Source organism: Papio anubis, chromosome 4, assembly GCF_008728515.1.
Source record: "Papio anubis isolate 15944 chromosome 4, Panubis1.0, whole genome shotgun sequence".
Taxonomy (NCBI): Eukaryota; Metazoa; Chordata; class Mammalia; order Primates; family Cercopithecidae; genus Papio; species Papio anubis.
Genome location: NC_044979.1, coordinates 62504643 through 62519056, shown reverse-complemented (window position 1 = coordinate 62519056; position 14414 = coordinate 62504643). Strand labels below are relative to the sequence as shown.

At 33.8% G+C, this 14414-nt stretch overlaps 1 protein-coding gene across 1 annotated transcript in view; it reads left to right on the top strand.

The window, feature by feature from the left end:
• Positions 1–14414, top strand: part of SEMA3E (semaphorin 3E) — a 290397-nt gene that overhangs the window by 57389 nt on the left and 218594 nt on the right. The window lies entirely within an intron of this gene.

Below are 14414 nucleotides of genomic sequence, written 5' to 3'. Positions count from 1 at the left end.
TCCATGATTTCACCTTCTGATTCTCTCTGTATGTTAACTTGTACTCTTAGACTGAAACCTTTCAGAAGCCCAATATGTCTACAGGCATCATAGCTAGACAGCAAGGTCCAGAAGAAAAGGAAGACTGCTTCTTTCCATGCAGCTAAGTTTTCTGAACAAGAAAATCCCTTCCCCTTATCCCTCATTTTAATTGGACAGAATTACATCACATATGTCTGGCAAAATCAGTCATGGGCTAGGAAAGGGAATTACCTAATTGGCTTTAAATGATCAATATTCTACTTTTTAGTGCTTCTCTATACACATAGCAATGGTGAGAGTGAACACTCAAACAAAATAGGGGTTCTGTTATCAAGAAAGAAGGACAGAGCAATGCCTTGCTTTAGGCAACCTAATGTTTCCAATAGTCATCAAATATATTTATGCTCCAGATTTTGCCAATGAATCTATGCATTTTTATTTAGGTGAAGAAAACCTACATACAATGTTGTAAATGAATCTGAGTTTTTAATACTCTATTCTTAATATCTCTGATATAGAAAGTTGCCTAGAATGATACATAATAAATTTAAAGTTAACTCTTGAAAACAGAATAGGGACTATGAGGGGAGAGCACTTTCACTTTTTAATTCATGTTTCTAGGTGTCTGACATTTTACAATGAAAATGTGTCACTAATTTTGTATCTTAAGAACAAAAAAATAATTGTGTTTCCTAGTAATGTAGTATACAACAAAAATGATTGCAGTGAAAAGAAATACAATTTCTGCAATTCAAAAAAGAAGAATAAAGTGTATAATTTCAGACAGTATGCTATGATATATTGATCTGAGGAAGCCATTTCTCAAGGTGTGGGAAGTCTATCCCTGAACATGGTATACAGGAGTTTGATATTTAATAAAAGTATTAAGGCTTTTAGACCAAGCATACACTGCTGAGTCATTTCGAAGCCAGGTATTTCTGGATCATTCAGATTTGAATGATCCAATATAGTAGCCACTAGCCACATGTGGCTACTGAGCACTTGAAGTGTAACTTTAGTCAAAGTGAGATGTGCCATAGAGTGTAAAATACATACTCCATTTCAATAAATAAAAATATCTTATTAATAAATTTTGACATTAGTTACATATTGAAATCATATTTTGGATAACATTGGGTTAATAAATATATAATTAAAATAATTTTCATCTGATTCTTATTCTTTGATTGTTAATGCTGCTTGCAAAAGATGTGAAGTTTTAGATATGGTTTAAATTTGTGGTTCACATTATGTCTACTTTACGGCTCTGGTCTAGATGTCTCATGAGTGGGAAAGGTTAGATTGCAGTCTCCATAAGAGCTGAGCAGGCCCATGTAAAAATCAGTGGCTGAATGTGCTTGGTTTGAAGTTATATCTATGAAACTTGAATATTTAATTCTCTCAGGAATAAGATTAATTTTTAATCTCATAGATAATTATACTCTGGATAGATATAATCTGGATAAATAATAATCTCAGGTAGGAAAGGAACTCACTCTGAAGAAACAAGGGAGGAGTGTAAAACAGAAAAGGAATAATTATTCGTCAGAAATCTGAAGAAAGGAATAGTGTTGAGAGTAGCAGGCAACCCTGCCAATCAGATTACCGTCTGGCCTAGCCATCATAATAAAGATGGAGTGAAATTATAATTAACTTAAGAAATTGATAATTGGCTGAGCCAATGAAGTACCCAGAGCTGAGGCGGCACCTGATGCTAATCTAATAATTAATTGAGCACAGATGTGAAGGAGAGCTCTCCTTTCCAACTCATGTGCTTCAGCTTAGTAAGCAGTCAGAGATGAGGGAAGTGACAACATCACCTCCTCAGGAAGTTTCAAAAGGTGTCACCATAGAGACTCAAGAGCTTTTCAGCCTCTCTTTGGGGCATCTAAGGAGCAGCATGCTATAGCCGAAAGATCTCCCAGGAGCTTCAGGAAGTAGCCCTAGGGATTTGGGGATGAGGTTTCCAGATTATACAGCTGTGCTGTGGGTAAGCTTTCATGTTTTCTTGCTTTTATATTATGACTCATTTACTTTTCATGCTACTGTGATTCAAGGTAAATATGAACTATAATTTAAAACATTTAGAAACAAAATTAAATCATTTTAAGGTGAGTAGGATAGAGGAAAAAGGTTCTAACACTTAAATTTTAAGCTATTTGGAAATGCATCTATAGTAATGAGTGACTTCTGTGATCTACTTTACTACTTTGAAGTATTAACAGATGACATTGCTTTAATATTCAAATTATACACTGGAGAGTCTTGGCATTTACTGGGCATTCCCTCTTTCTCTGACCAAGCCACGCTTAGATCACTCAGTACTGCTTTAGAATGCCAGTTTCTTAATGTTCACCTGCCCAGGCTTTCAACTTCTGCCCCTCCTCCTCCTCCTCCTTCTTCTTCCTCTTTTTGAGACAGAGTCTTGCTCTGTCACCAGGCTGGAGTGCAGTGGCACGATCTTGGCTCACTGCAACCTCCGCCTCTGGGGTTCAAGCGATTATCCTGCCTCAGCCTCCTAGTAGCTGGAATTACAGGCACGCACCACCACACCCAGCTAATTTTTGTATTTTTAGTAGAAACAAGGTTTCACCATGTTGGCCAGGATGGTCTCGATCTCCTGACGTCATGATCCACCCGCCTTGGGCTCCTAAAGTGCTGGGATTATAGACGTGAGCCACCACGCCCAGCCTCAGCTTCTTTAAACATATGATAATCAAGTATTATATCCAGCATAAAAACAGAGAAACTTTAAAAATCATCAGGTAAAAGATTATTAGTATAAATATTGTCAGTTTTTACACAAAATATAATTAATTTAAATACATAATAAGCAAATTAATCTAGTGATAACTGAAGTATAAAAGGTTATAAAAATATAGAATGTATTCCTGCTTAAGAATAGCATTTACATATTTTAATTATATAAGTAAATCTTGAATACCTTATTGGTTTGAAAAAAATTACACAACATAGTTGCCTATCTTGCCACTGAAATTCATCTTCTTTCCTTTTATATAATCATGATTGTTAAATATTTTATATTTATACTGTCATTTTTCTGAACAATATTATATATTTATAAATATACTATCTATAATTATGGGTATCTATAATGTATTAACACAACCATATATCCATAACTTTTTATATATCTACAAATAGTTTTTAGTTTTTTTCTAGTCTTTTTTCTAAGTGGGATCATACTGTATAATAATGTTGTATTTGGGAACTGGAATTTCTGTCCACAATGTGTCTGCGAGTCTTCCCGTGTCATCACATCTTGAATCTACTTAATTCTTTTAAAGGGCTGCTTAGGTTTTCATAGTATAGACAAAACATAATAAATAACATTCAACTTTCAGGAAAGTTGATGAAAGCAATGTGTTTTACTTTTGAGAGAATAAACTGTATTTTTTACTGTAGAGTCTGTAAGTTTCCAACGGTTTCAGATTTGAGAAGCTGATGTGTATTTTCATGATCATTTACATATAAGGAAACCATGTCCAGTGAGCATAAAACTTACTCCAAATCAAATAGTTTGCAAGTTGTGTGTTGATATCTGACTATACTTGGCAGCCTTCCATTCATGTCAATGAGCTAAATTACCGATGTTAGAAAAGGTTAGTTTTTAGAACTGAATATGTAGTTGTGATAAAGCACTATTCATGATTGAGGAAAAACCTTGAGCAAATACCTAATAGATGTTGTGGAATATAGATTGTGATTTTTATCAAAATAAAATTGAATTGTGAATTCCTAGGTGTCTTGAACAGCCTGGTAGCAACTATCCAGCATAGGCACAGATATATTGTTCAGACTAATTAGCATTTTTGTGGCAAAAAGTCATGTATTTAAAAAATATATTTAAGTAATGTCTTCCTTTTGTAAAAAAAAAAAATTGAACCCAACAAATTTCGCCTGAAATTAAAATGAATTATTTTTAATTCCTCAAGGTTAATATTTGAAAACACATTGTATAGCTATGCAGCCTGAAAAAAGAAGTAACATAGACATACCCCTAGTCCTTCTCTTCTTGCCTTCTAAAGAAAACTCAGAATCTGCCAGCTTGGCTCCTGGTCTTCCGCTAAGCTTAATGAAAGTAATGGGTAGAAAAAACATAGATGCCAGGAGTGCTAGATTGAATTGGAAAGGACAACTTTATTTCTAGAAGAGTAAGGGAATACATCCATAACGGAAGGGAAGAGAAGAAAGTTTCTAAAATGTGGAACAATGACAGGTTTTGTAGACACCTTCTGTGTAAACCAGTTAAGGAAACAAGGAGAAATTTTTGCTGTACATTGTGAATGGAATCTCTTTTGGGGATTTAAAAAAGACTTTAGTTAACATTGATAAACCTGTTATGATTTTTTGAATATTAAAGTAAAGAATAATTTGAAAAACTAAATTTAATCTAACAAAGAGTATTTAACATGCAGTATAAAGGGTACCATTAGGTGAATAAAATTAAATAAAACAGCTGGAGTAAATAAAAAACTATCAAGGATAGAGATAGAAATTATTGCAAGAAGAAATACGAGTACATTACATATTTGTTCAAGAAGCCTTAAAATAAATAACAGGAGAGGAGTTTCAGTTGGAGAGTAATGTGATCTTAAATATTTCAACATAAGAAAGAAGTCACATGATGAAACTGAGTTGTAAAAAAATGAATCTTTTCACAGGATACAGGACAGATATCTCTGAAGAGAAATAGAAACTATCTCAGAAATATATTAACATGAAACAGGTGCAATTAATTAATAAAGGGTTAATTATTTCCTAAATATACTATTAAATACTAAAATTTTAAGTCAATAGATAACACAACTTAAGACTAAGGCATATAATAGAATATTTTTAACTAATTCAGATTTATTCCTATGAGTTATACTAAATGTAAAATAAAATTAGAAATAAACTTAACCAGGGTAATGGGTATATGTAAAATGGAATTAGTGGTACATCCTATGTAATTTGAATCACATACCCTTAATCTCTGAAAATTAGATACATGAATGAGCAATTAACATGATTCATAACACATTATAATTCTATTTTCTATAAACCTCAACACCATAATATTGGTATAGTGACATTTGCATCAGAAAATTATGCATTAATAAAAAAGATTTTTCTATAATTATTTCAATAAAATTATAGCTAACACTGAACACTTATTATATTCTACGAATTTACTAAATTCATACTAAGATACATATATTAACTCATTTGATTCTCAAGCAGCCCAAAGAGTTATCTACCACTTTTACCCCTATTTTAAAGAAAAGAAAATTGAGACATACACTAGTTAATTAACTTAAGTCACCCAATGTGTCAACTTGTCTGGGCTAAGTTATGCCCAGATAGCTGGTAAAACATTACATCTGGGTGTTTCTGTGAGGGTGTTTGAGGAACTTAGCATTCGAATCAGTAGACTGAGTAAAGTAAATCACCCTTACCAACGAGAGCAGGAATCATCCAATCCGTTGAAGTTCTGGATAGAACCAAAAGGCAGAGGAAGGTGAATTCCTTCCTGTTCTTGAACTAGAACATCCACCACCCACCTTCTCCTGCCCTTGAACATCTGGACTCCAGATTCTTCGGTTTTTGGGCTCTGGCGACTTACACCAGCAATTCTCCTCCCCCTCCCACCCCTCCTTCCAATTTTCATGTATTGGATTGAAAGTTATACCACAGGCTCCTCAGATGTAACTCAGATTGAATTACTCCACTGGCTTTCCTGGTTTTCCAGCTCGCAAATGACAGAAAAACTTCGCAGCCTCCATAACTGAGTGAACTAGACAATTCCCATAATAAGTCTCTCTCTCTTTCTCTCTCTGTCTCTTAGTGGTTCTGTTTCGGTGGAGAATCCTGACTAATGGATTCCCCAAATGAATTCTCAAAATTCTAAGTGATGGAGACAGCATTTGAATCTAGGAAATTTAGTGCAAAAGCTTATACTCTTAATCACTACTCAACAATGCCTTACTCAGCAGTTAATCCAAACTTTTTTTTTTTTTTTTTTAGACAGAAGCTCACTCTGTTGCCCAGGCTAGAGTGCAGTGGCACAATCTTAGCTCACTGCAACCTCCACCTCCTGGGTTCAAGTGATTCTCCTGCTTCAGCCTCTGAGTAGCTAGGATTACAGGAATGAGCCACCACTCCTGGCTAATTTTTTTTTTTTTTTCAGTAGATGTGGGGTTTGGCCACGTGGACCAGGTTGGTCTCGAACTCCTGACCTCAGATGATTTACCCACCTTCGCCTCCCAGAGTGCTGAGATTACAGGCCTGAGCCTCGTCTAATCCAAGTTATTTTTAAAAGCCAAAGCAAGGTTTATTTTTAGGGGAAAACAATCTCTCTTTAAATGTACAGCTTCTAAGACCAACTTGATGACTTTTAAGTGGAAGACTTTCATCCACGTAACTTTTTCTATGCTTTGCAGATAATGAGGGACGCTTGTCCATAAGCCCTGTAAAATGAACTGGTATGCCAAACTTACAGCACCTTGTTATAATCTAATAATTTTATTTACATTCCCTATATTATTCTTATATATTCCTGGTGAATAAACTGAAAACTAAGTTTGCTTCAACTTTCTAGAGGCACTACCTAATTTCTTACAAGCCTCAAATTGGTTAAAATTCTACCTTGAGTTTGTAAATATATATATACACACACACACACACACACATATACACACACACACACATATATATGTATATATATAAATCTTTAAAGAATGTTTGACATATGATTTATTATATATTTGTACTGTTGACATTTGCTTTCTATGATGATATTGTGTGGAAAGTCTTTAAGTTTCTCTTTGGTAAACTTTAGAAAGGAATAAAACACAAACTGAATTCTAAGAACTTCATAGTAACTAATTCTCAGATATATATCTATTATAGCCTTTATTTTATAGCCTTCAATTTACAAAATGCAGAATCACAGCTATTCCAGTAAGCATGAAATCTCCTATGCTGAAAGAAAAAAGGAAACTGTGTACTTGTCATTTACTGTCTTTTCTCTGTCTTCATGCATCTATGACCTTTTAACTTGAATATAGCAATTTCGGAGTTCAAGGAAACCTGGAGTCTGTACTTACATTGTTGACTATAGAGATTATTTCCTTTGCTAGAGCATGCTGGGTAATGATAGACTGTACACAAGGAAAGGAAAACCTGCAGATTTTTATTATAATGTTGCGAAAGATAAGTTTACTTAAAGAAACCTCTATTATAGTCCCTTCTTCTGCTTGTCTTGGTCTTCAAAAGAGAGTCTTATGATTAAAATAGCATGCCAAATCTCTTTGGCTGCTTTAAAGTGATATAAACCTAACATATTATATTAATACAACTAGAAAGAACCTTCAAGAGTTTCCAAACTTTATTACTCTTTTGGCAGTCCCAAATCCATCTGAGATCTAATGAAAGCTATGCACATTCTCCCTAGAAAAAGGAACATTTCTTTTGGATTGGCAGGGATTCAGGAACCCCCAGGTGTCCCACATGGTTCAGTAATGCCAGATTCACAACTCCTAATCCAGCCAATGTAACTGTTTCATAGATAAAAAAAATGATTCAGCAAGATTATGACATGGGGGTGTATGTCCAAATTATCTTGTAAATGCATTTCTATTTGCGTATACACATGCAGTGATACATTTGCTTGCTGTGAAATATACAATTTGAGCTCAAGTAATTCAGTCTATGCCTCCTTTGTCATAAGGATTTCTTCTCTCAGTATGCCTCTTAAAAGAAAACATTTATCATTGACTTTAGGCTACACCAGAATGATGTCATCTAGAGATTCATAATTTTATTTGCAAAGACTTTTTTCCAGTTAAAATCACATTAACACATTCTGGGATGTGCATGTGCATATATGTTTGGGCCAGGGGACACCATTAAACCCACTACCCAAAGTTGCCATTTATTGATCATTTGTTGATCATTTATTGATCAGGCCATTGAATTAGTATTTCTTCTGAATTTACCAAAATTTCATGAAGTAAGTAGCAAGGCAGGTCCCACTACAAATGAGGGCATTAAGAAGCATAGAGGTTAAGCAACATTGTAGACTTCACACAGCTTAGTCAGTGTTGGAGTTTTTGCGTGACCTGTATTCTCAGCGCTCAGGGCTTAATAGGAAAAGCTCAATTTGTTTCTCAAAGAAAACAAAACCAATGATGTCCTTAAAGTCCTCTTGGGCTTTGTGATTTAATAAAATAGAAAATATATTAACACAAATAGCTAAGATACAAAATAGAAAGCACATACAGTGAAGAGAAATGTACATAAATTGTTTAGAGAATTCAGAAGGAGCTGATTTATCCAGCCATTTATCAATCTGTGGTGTCTTAATATCCTAATACAATGAAGCTGACTATAAATTCGTCATGTAACATTTTATCTCTTTAATACTCATGAATACACATCTTCACATTCTGGCATAAAAGGCCTTCAATCATTCGCTTACTCACCATTGATGGAGTATCAGACAATTGTGCTTCAAACTCAGGATATATTGATAAAACAAAACAAGCAAATGCCGGCCCTTCTTCACGGAATGTACATACTGGTGGGAGAGACAGACGACAAAGAAACAAGAAGGCAAATATGTAAAACAATTGCTAATTTTAGTGAGTGTTATGAAAACTATGGGAGGCTCTGGTAGAGAAAAGTGAAGGAGTCTTTGTTTAGGTGGGATGGTGAGAGTGGTCAGGGAAGGCCTCTCTGTAAATGGGATACTGTTGCAGAGGTGGAAGCACAGACAAGGAATTACTCCTGAGAAGAGCAAAGAAACAGCTGTGCAGATGGAGGGAACAGCACATGCAAATAACTCATGGTCAGAGAATGCTTAGTGTCTTCAAAGAACTGATAAGGATTAGTATTGGGAATGTCACCTACTGTGACCTAGGCAGGGGCCAGGGGATGTTGACTCTTGCTTACAGTAAGGAGTGAGAATTTTTCTCAGTAGTAAGGCGAAAATGCTGCAAGACGTAAACAGGGAAACAATATAACTGAGTTTTTTGGGAGAAGATTGTGTTTGCTGTTCTAGGAAGAATAGATTGGAGGTGACAAGAGTGCAGGAGAAGGGACCAGTGAAAGGGCTTTGAGAACATCAAATTATCTGTCAATATTCAAACTTCATTTAAATAATGGCTTGACTCATGTATCTAGAGATTACACTTACACTATTTTTTTAAAGTTTACATCTATTGTCAATATTACAGGAACTACTAACTGTAGCTACTCTGGGGAGTGACATTGGCAGGAGGAAAGTGGGGAAGGCGTAGTGGGAAAGCTTGCTTTGCATTATATGCCTGAACTGCTTGGAACGTTCTGAGCCGGTACTTTAACTGCTTCCTGAGACAGCATCCAACACCACCTATTAAAGTTCTCCAGCATACCAACTGACTGAGAAATAATACACATTTTAGTTTTCTATCAGTGGTATTTTTTTAGAAATTAGTGTTCGAGTCCTACTCATTTTATAAATCTGTCAATGAATCATTAATTTGGAAATAAATTTATCAAATATTGGGTTCTATAGATATCACAAGGTCAACTTATGGATGTTAGACAACAGGCAGAGTGCACAACATTTGAGTCTGGTCTTTGGCATTCATTAGCTGCATAACTTGGGCAAGTAACTTCTTTCCAAGATCATTCCCCACATTTGTAAAATGTTTATTATAGCTGTGAGAAAGAACATATGAAAAAAAGCTTTATTACATGTATAATAGTAACATTGATTTTTATGGTTAATATATAGCAATTTTCTTTGATTTTAATCCCCTTCTTACTTAGAATAGAAGTTAGAATGCTGTAACATGCAAATAATAGAAAATTCTACCTCAACTGGGTAAAACAAGAACATTTATAACCTAACTTCGCACAAAATCCACACATAGGAGGCTCCAGAGTACAAGAGTCTAGTCCCTCTTTGTACACATTAGCTGTGTAGGCTCAACAGTGTCGCTGAGGACTCAAGTTCTTTCTGATTTCCCAACGCCTATCCTAAGCTCACTCCTCAGAATCCTCCTAGTCACAGGTTGGCTATGGCAGCATCAAGCATCACACTCACCCGCCCAGGCATAATGAACATTTTTGAAAGAAGAATTTATGTCATCTTGAATGTATCTTTTTAATAATGAGGGAAATTTTCAAGGAATCCTCCAGCCAAACTTCTTTAACATATCACATGAAAGACAGAATTTCACATATCAACATCTAACCAGTTCAGAATTGTGTCATATGTCAACATCTAACCAGTTACTGACAAGAAAATGGGGTTGTTATAATTGGGTGAGAACAGTAGATATTTAGCTCCTGAGATAGGGATGGAATGGAGTGGCTAGCCAAATAAATATGGGGAAAGACAAGAAGAAAGAAGAAGTGAATGAATGGTAAGCAGATAAAAAGCAGAATCTGCTACAGGAGAATGCCCCCAGCTACTTTTGCTCGTGCACAGGGATTGATTGACAGTTGATTTCTATACTGCTTCTCCTCCTTCAGAGACAAGCCCTTTCTCAACATCCACTCACATCTTGAAAGATGCCAGTCCCCAGTGGAAAGAAATGATAAGTGTTTTAAATGATGAAAATGCTAATTATCGTAATTTGATCATTACACATGCATACAGATATCAAAATATCACACTGTACCCCATAAATATGTACAATCAGCTTAAAAAATACTAGTCAAAGTTTTCTAAAAACACATCAGTTTAACTCCACATAGTCTTAGAAAGAATTTAGACCTACATAAACATTACACAAAATGTCTATATCACTTGATTCAACAATTCACTAATAAATGGGCAGAGATTTGTGAGGACACCTGTCAATAAGTAATTTTAATGTTATCAGAATTTTTATATCAAATTCAGAAAAATAATGTTACTATAATAATATAACTGATTAATCCAGACAAGGAGATAGCCACAAAAAGTAAAGCACATTTTAAATTTTGTTTATATAAACATATGTCTATATACATGTGTATATTTACATACATATACACAAAAAGTGAATGAAATATTTTATTTTTCGTTACTTATGTTTTCATATTTATATGTGTATTTGTGTTTGTATATGTGTATATATAACATATAAATGAATATTTGAAACATTGTTTCATTGTTATGCAAAAAGAAAAAGTATCTAAAAAAAATTCAAGGGAGAGATTAGCCATATTCCTGTAGTTAGGCAATCTAATTCTTCTGGCATCTGCCAATCCAAATAGATACTAAATTATTTTGATAAAATATTGGTCATTATTTTCCTGCTCTGTGCTGTTGGGAAGTTTTGCTTTCATCAGCCATTTATCTCAGGGATTTTACCTTTCCAATTTGAACACTTGATCAGAGGTACAACTGTCTACAGAATGGAATGGCTCCTGATTCTCAGAACTTCATTCAAACAGAGGAAAAAGGTGGTTTACCATCTTATTGTCTTGAGGAGTCTAAAACACAGCTGTAATTTGTGTCTTAGGGCCACTCACGTGACAAGTTTCAAATTCCACTGTTTATTGGGAGTATGGTCTTTTAATCTCAATTTTATTTTAAAAATAAAAATAAAATTTTAATTTTCTGTTATTTTATTAGTTCATTAATCACAAATGAAGCCTTTATTAGTTTATTATTTATATGTATATATTACTATTTATTTTTATTTAGATATATTTGTTTAATATAATTTTATTTTTATATTTACATTTTATTGACATTATAGTCTTTCTTCCTTTTGTATATGGGAAAAATGCTTACATTTGAGACTGCAATAGAATGAAATATTCTCTCCATGACTTGGGAGTTAAGGGTTAGTGTAGAATTATGATCCCTCATTAAGCCTGCCTTAAACACTTCAGTATTCTTTAGAAGTGTAATTCTATTTCTTTTAGCAGCACATGAGGAAAAATAATGTTAGTATTTTGCAGTTAATTCAATTACTTTCCACTTGTGAAAATGGTGACAGGATTTCCTATTGCTCTGAAAAGCCCTCCAACCATTATCCTTGATTGGCAGTATAGAAAAAATTCTGCTTGTGAATGAAATGAAAACATTGACTGTACACTCTGACAGATTGTTTTACAGGGAGTTTTAGTCCATTTTCTGATACTCTGACTCCAGTAGCAGTTTAATGATCAATTGATTAGCTAATAGCTTTGATCAAATTCCAGATTGAAATTATCACTTGCAGCGATTTTGACGTTATGTGATGTCGTTTTATTCCATATTTATTTTTGATTTAAGCTACTGATATTTGCAAAATTGCTTTTCTATGATGCAAAATTCAGTTTATTAAATTGGGAACACTAAAAAATAGTAGTTTAAAAACATACACTTTTTAAAATGCTATACCAGTTAAATAAACATACCATTAAAATGTTTAAAAAGTATGTGTAGCTAAAAACCCAGTAGTATTATTTCCTCATTAGGACTGGTCCTTCAAATGGGCAAATTGATAGAGTTCACTTCCTTGTTCTTGCAACTCAGAAGTTTAAATTACAAGAAAAATAATTAAAGTTCCATGGCTGTAAATATTACCATGGGCAGTGCAGTGATCTGCTGCAATTGTGTGTGGACCATTAAAAAAATGATTTGTAATTTTTACTGGTGGAATGATACACAAGGGGCAGGTATCTGGAAAATATGTGTTGAGTTTTATTTTTAAAGACCTGTGAGGAGTTAAGGATATTAGTTATGATATGGATCCCTAGACAGATGCTGAATTTTGTGAAGTTATGTCTTAATTTCACTTACTATATAGAAAGTAACATATACTGATGTTACTTTTGACAGCCTAGGATAATACGCCCATTTCAAAGTAGACATTTATGAGGTTTAATTTATGAAACTTTAGACTACTGAATATTAATTTACCCTTGTTTTTAAAGTCCTAGTTCATCATCTAGGGAATATAAAGAACTGCAATAATAAAGATCTAATACGATTTTTGACACGAAATTCAACATATTAATAGCTATGATAATCTTAAATAAATTTTTTGGTAACTGTATTTATTGAACAAATATTCACAGCATTTAGTGCCTTATATTTGTTTGGAAAAGAAGTTAAAAATTAAAATAATATAAACCCTATCTACCCTCAAAGCAAATAGGAGAGGGTTATATAAATTGACAGTTATGGTTCAATGGCATAAGTACTATGATACAGAGGATTAAGGAAGCATGGAAAATAAATTTATCATGTGGAAAAGTCAAGGAAGACTTCTTGGAGATGTTTCGTGAACTGTGCTTGATGAGTTGGAATTAGCTATATGAAGGAGAGTTGGAAAGTGTGTTCTAGACAAGTGGAAAATAATCAGTAAGTTACAACCAAGAAAAGATCATAGTCTAAATTCTGAATTTAGGAATAGGTAGTGAAAGTAAAGAGGTGGGGATGCACATGATAGATAGCAAATAACCAGAGCATACAGCATTTGTTGAGAGAATAGAAATGCAGGAAATGATTGAAAGGTAGCCATCTAGAATGATTCTATTGGTTCTAGCATTTTAGGTAAGGTGAAGATGATGGAAATGAGGTCAGTTTTAACTGTATTACTTAGTTTGTAGTAGAAGTGAGTAATTCAAGGAAGGTAAATTTGAGAGAAATTAATAACTTACAGGCAATCCAAACATTTTAAAAATAAGAAATAGAAGCATCAGAATATTCTTTCTATTTGTAAGTATTCCTATCAAGTTTTACAAATAATTTTGGATAAAGAGATTTACGATGTCATCGACTTCATTATCTTATCAAAGTTCAGATTGTTGTCAGTGTACATGGTTTTGTTTTTGTTTTGTTTGCTTTTTTAATGGAATTGACACATAAAATTAAATTGATTGCTGCTTTAGGCACAGAGTAGAGTGTGCTTTGGTTGACTCAACTGAGCAAAAGCAAGAACATTTACCATGTTCCCCAAAATGACTCATTCTCTCAGGAAGTTCATTCATGACTAGTTTTCCAAAAACAAACATAACAAGCCAGATTTATGGGCTACTATTAGCTACTTTTCTAGCTAGCCAATTAAAAAAAAATTCAATAGTTTTTGAGGTATAGTTGGTTTTGGGTTACATGGATAAAATATTTCGTAGTGACTTCTGAGATTTCTGGGATTTTAACCTTGCTGTAGTAAATGTGAATGAAGAAAGAAAAAGAATAATTGTCAAAGCAAAAACTTGTTTCTAGAGTTTTCTTTCAAATCTACATTATTATCAATTAACTGGGACCTGGTACAAGTCATTTTGCATTGTCCTAGCATTGCTAATAACAACATTTTCTTTTCCCTACTTTTTACCATGTACCAATGGTTGTCTTGCTACAAGTGAAATGCAGAAATATCTGCCAATGTCAGTGGGCCAATTTTAATCATAAGTTG